The sequence below is a fragment of the Ictidomys tridecemlineatus genome, chromosome X (assembly GCF_052094955.1).
Source record: "Ictidomys tridecemlineatus isolate mIctTri1 chromosome X, mIctTri1.hap1, whole genome shotgun sequence".
Taxonomy (NCBI): domain Eukaryota; kingdom Metazoa; phylum Chordata; class Mammalia; order Rodentia; family Sciuridae; genus Ictidomys; species Ictidomys tridecemlineatus.
Window position 1 is genome coordinate 67035443 of NC_135493.1, and position 5613 is coordinate 67041055.

At 39.4% G+C, this 5613-nt stretch overlaps 1 long non-coding RNA gene across 1 annotated transcript; it reads left to right on the top strand.

Moving 5' to 3' along the window:
- Positions 1-37: 37 nt before the first annotated feature.
- On the top strand, positions 38-5010 carry LOC120889015 (uncharacterized). The gene is made up of 2 exons (XR_005732735.2): positions 38-239; positions 4819-5010. It is a non-coding gene; the product is annotated as an uncharacterized LOC120889015 (long non-coding RNA).
- Positions 5011-5613: the final 603 nt, after the last annotated feature.

Genomic DNA, 5613 nt, shown 5'->3' on the forward strand with positions numbered 1-5613 from the left:
GACGCCCCGCCTCCCGCACCGCCCCTTCCCGGCCGCGGCTCAGGGCGCGCCAAGCAGAGCGGCTGCTATTGGCCGCGGCCCAAAGGGGCCGGCTCGCTGCCATTGCTCCGAGGCGCTGTCCGTCTGCGAGGGTACTGGTGGGACGTGAGGCTTCCATTTGTCACGTCCGGCACGCTGCGAGCTGCGGGGAACCTTCCTGACTAGGGGCGGAGCGAGAGGCGGCATCTAGCGACCTGCAGGTAGGGCGGAAGGGAACTGTGTCGTGCTACGACTTGGACGTGGAAAATTTGAGAGGCCGGTAGCTTCTGCAGCCGCGGTTCAGGAGCCACACCCAAAGTATCTGTGGCGCTGCTTTAGTCCTAAGCTGCCTTAGGAAAAGCGCTCACCCCCACCCGTGGAATTCTCAGCAGAATGCCACCTCCTTTTGAAAACATGGTGTCCAGGCTTCCCAAAATGGATTTCTGCTACGTAAGGCCTTACTTAATCCCGAGACCTTTCGGAAGTCAAAAGAGACCCAGATCCTCCCAGCCCACCCCACCGTTTTTTAAGAATTAAAAAAAATACAATGTAATTATTCTGTGTGTTACATTTTTAATGCTAATGGCAAGCACACACACATTGCATTTTTCATGAATTAACTAATTTAATGCTCCCAAACTCAGAAGTAGATACTGTCATCATCATTTTACAGATGAAGTAATTGATACAAAAAGAAGTTTATTGACTTGCTTAGGATTTCAGAGCTTAGTAGATTCAAGCCTAGGCAATCTGGATCTAGAATCCGTACACTTAACATTATATAGGCTCTTGCTAGGGACTATGTATTCAATGTTGAGCATGTTTACAGAGTTAGTACGAATGAAATAACTTGAATATGACACAAATTTGTTTCTATATGTGGTGCTCGATGTCCATATAAAATATAGGAGCATAAACTGGGAATAATGCCATATACCATAATTTCTGCAACTCAGGAGACTGAGGTAGAAGGATTACAAGTTTGAGGCCAGTCTGATAAACTTACCAAGACCCTATCTTAAATTTTAAAAAATAAAAATAAAAGAGCTAAGGATATAACTCAGTGGTAGAGTGCCCCTGGGTTCGATCCCCAGTACTATACGAAAATGTAGGAACATAGTAATTCGCAGTGCACTGATATTAATACACAATTATGTCTGATAATAACACATAAATTTAAAGTTATAAGATAAACATCAATTTCTTTGAATCCTGTCACTGTGTATTATAAGAAACTTCCTTGGGAAATGACTGCTTGAAGTTACTTCCAAATAAGTCTACATTTGAGGTTTGATTGGGCCTCCTGGCCATCCTGTGGTCTGTTGTGAATACATTGAGCACTTATTTCATTCCACCTGGGTTAGTATTGTAATGGAATGAATTGTTTTTGGATAAGGTAGAATTGAAAAGGACAATTCAGCAAGGAAACAGAACAAGGATACGATCTGACAGCCTGGAATTAACAATTCTTCTTAATTATGGAACACTTGCTATTTGCTGAGAGCTGAACATACATGACTTACTCCTCACAATAGCTTTATGAAGTAGGCACTATTATATCCCCATTTTATGGATAATTATATTGACGCTCATAAAGATCAGGATGCTTCATCCACTACTGATCTGAAGCAGCAGCAGAGATGCAAAGATCCTAAGATAGAAAAGAGCCTGGGACAATACAGAAATTCCAGTGTTGCTAGAAAATAGTGGAGGAGAAAAGATGTCTAAAATTGTGTGAGTGAGGCAACTGCCAAAAGGGACCAAATCATACATACATGATGAAATATTAATCAGCTATAGAGAAGAATAAAATGATGGCATTTGTGGGTTAATGGATGGCACTGGAGAATATCATGCTAAGTGAAATAAGCAATCCTAAAAAAACACAGCTGAATGTTCTCTCTGATTTGTGGATGCTAACTCAAAACAAGGGAGGTTAGGGAGGGAAATAATAAAAATCCATTGGATTAGACAAAGGGAAATGAAGGAAAGCGGGGGAATAGGAAAGAGTAGAATTAATTGGACATAATTTTCCTAGACTTGTATATACAATCAGGGTAACTCCACATCATGTATGACCACAAGTGTGGGAACCTAAGTGGAATAAGTTATACTCTATGTATGTAAATTCTGTCAAAATATGTTCTACTGTCATGTATAACTAATTTTTTAAATGAAGAAAAAAAGACAAAACAATAGTCACCTAAGGAGAACGAAAAAGAAACAAGAAAAGAAAAAGGGGGGGCAGATCCCTTGGAATTTATAATCATGTTAAAGATATGACTTTTTAAAGCTATAATTTCTCCCCTAAGAGAAATGGGAAACCATGTGTTGCAGTCACTATTGCCTACCCAATAGCCATTTCCCACCCATTTGCTACCTTTCTTGCTAGCAGAAATCTGACTTGAGTATTGGGGTAATGCATATGCTCAAGGAAGATAGACTTATCTGTCAGCCCCAAGGGGTGAATCTCAATTGATTTCAACTAAGCATGGTACTCCTATCTCCCTTTGTCACAGATTGGTCTGAGAATGGGCATTGATCCAATTTGGGTCAATAAGATAAAGGGAAGTCTACTGACACATCTGGAAAAAAAACTTTATTCTCTGATAAAAGAAAAAATATAGAAGAGCAAACTTTTATATTCTTTTGCCCTTGGCCACTGCTTTTTGCTTGAGATACTATTCTATGTGAAAATTATATTTAGAGTTTTTGATGGCTTTAATGTCCAGCCAGGCATGGTGGCACACACACCCTGCGTTCCAAGCTACTGGGAAGGCTAAGGCAAGAAGAAGATCCCAAGTTCAAGGTGAGTCTGGGCAACTTAGCGAAATCCTGTCTCAAACAAATAAATTAATGAAATAAAAATATGTTATATTTGATACCTCTCTTTTGTTTTTTCAGTATTAGGGATCAAACCCAGGGTCTCACCCATGCTAGGCAAGAGATCTAACACTGAACTATATCTCTAGCCCTTTTAAAAAAAAAAATTTTTGAGACTAGATCTCAGTAAGTTGCTCAGGCTGTCCTCAAACTTTCAATTATCCTATATTAGCCTCCCCTGTACCTGGGATTACAAACATACATCATAGCTGCCCAGTTTGATACCCATACCCCTTTCAAAAGGTGGACCCTAGTTCTATTCCCCTTTAGTGTGGGCTATACATAGTTGGCTCTCTTATGCTTAGTTAAATATGGTAGAAGTAACTATGGATGACTTCCAAGAGTAGGCCATAAAAGTCATTGTGGATTCCCCCTTGCTTTCTGTATCTTTTACTCTGGGGAAGGCCAGCTGCCATATCATGGGGACACTCTAACAGCTTTATAGAGAAGCCTACATGGTAAGGAGGTAAGCCTCCTGCAAGTAGCTATTTAAATGATCCATCATGAAAATGGATCCTCCAGTCCCAGTCAGGCTTCCAGATGTCTGCAACCCTGGCCAACATGTCAACCACAGTCTCATGAGCTACCATGAGCCAGAACCATGGAGCTTAGCTATTCCCAAATTTCTGACCCACATAAAGTATAAAATAATAAAGGTTTGTTGTTTTTGAGGTATTTTTGTTACTCAGCAATAGATAATTAATATGAAGTTCCAACAATGATTTTGACACTTTAAGGGTAAATAATCACTCAAACATCAAGAATTGAAGAGTGGACCTATAGAACAAAACTGAGCCCCTGATGACATCAGTGACCAACTTTCCGTTTGTAGCTGAAAGCATCTTGTTACCCTGTTGAAGTGATTTAAGTGAGAGATGTTTACATTTTAAAAATAAATTCTCAGGGGAGTTTAACTTCTGGTAACCTTGGATTATCTAGTCCAATTAGGACTAATCCTCCTACTGAGAAAGAATAGAAAAACTGGATACAAAGCATTTGTTTGAGGTACTGGATAACTACCAAGGACAGTGAAGCATAAAAGATTGAGGAAGAAAAGAAGTCTGTATTTGAGGTTGTTTATCCCACAAGGGCATCTGCCAATTCCAGAAGAAGTAACTGAGAGGCTGAAAAGATGAGGATGGCTTTGGTGAGATTCATAGGACTTTAGAGACCACCAAGGAGAAGGGGATCTGACAAACCCCAGAAGTTACTCTGAAGGGCAACACCTTCTGAATAAAGATAAATAGGAAATAGAGAAGCCCTCATGAGAAATAAAGCACAGATTCTTCTCATCCAAATCCATGATCAAATAAAATTATTTTAATTTTAATAAAATTAAAATTAAAATTTTTAATACCCCTCACATAGTAGTGAGGGTGGTTAGACGACAATTGTGGAGTATTTTCCTTAAACTAACTTAGCATGATTTTTCTTTGAAGTAGGTCCTTCTATGACAAGGATGGAAGCTTAGTCTAGTACAGAATTAAAAATTTGACCAAAGGAAAGAGTCTTTGTCAAGTTACAGTTATCTGAAGACTTGACAGAGACTAGAGGATCTACTTCTAAGATAGTACCCACATAGCTGTTGACAAGAGATGTCATTTGTTTTTTTTGTTTTGTTTTGTTTTGTTTTGGTACTGGGGAATTGAGCTCAGGGGCATTCAACCACTGAGCCACATCCCCAGCCTTATTTTGCATTTTATTTAGAGACAGGGTCTCACTGAGTTGATTACGGCCTCACTTTTGCTGAGGTTGGCTTTGAAGTAGCGATCCTCCTGTCTCAGCCTCCTGAGCTGCTGGGATTACAGGCATGTGCCACCACACCTGGCTAAGAGATGTCAATTTCTTACCATGTGTTCATCTCCATGAGACTTAGTATTATCATGATATGACAGCTGGCTTTCCATTCATTTCCAGAATGAATGATCCAAGACATAGAACAAGAAAGAAGCTACAAGCCGGATGCAATGACACACACATCTGTAATCCTAGCAGCTCAGGAGGCTGAGGCAGGAGGATCGCGAGTTCAAAGCCAACAGCAGCAAAAGCAAGGTGCTAAGCAACTCATTGAGATTCTGTCTCTAAATAAAATACAAAATAGGCTCAGTGGTCAAGTGCCTCTGAGTTCAATCCCTGGGGGGGGAAAGGGGGGAAAAAAGCTACAATATCTTTTATGACCTATTTTAAGATGTCACACAAAATCATTTCAGTCATATTTTATTCATCAGATATACTTATCCTTAAGTCTAGTCCACACTTGGGAGGGGTATGTGGTTTCACCTCTTGAAGGAAAATGTATGAAAAATTTTGTGGACTTTTTAAAAGTTTTTAATTTTTTCTTATGTAAAACCACATACACTTTTCCTGCCTCTTCTTTTGCTGAAGACTAGGCCAGATGGTGTCTGACATCACATATTCCTTATCATGAAGAGATGCATGTAACTGAGGAATAATGAAAAGAGTAGATTTCTTCCACTCTGAAGATTGCCTATACTTCTACCCATGTCTTGTCTATGCTAATATTTTTATGGAATTATAAAAATTTGCAATAAGTAGAAATCCTGAAAGTCTCACATACAAACAACTACCTTCTATACTATAAAAATGCCTTTGAAGGCTTCTAGCTTCTATTTCAGTGTTCAATGATGAATGGCTACATTAAAGGGAACTTAGTTACATTGTTAGATAAATATAATTATTAGGAAATCTTTA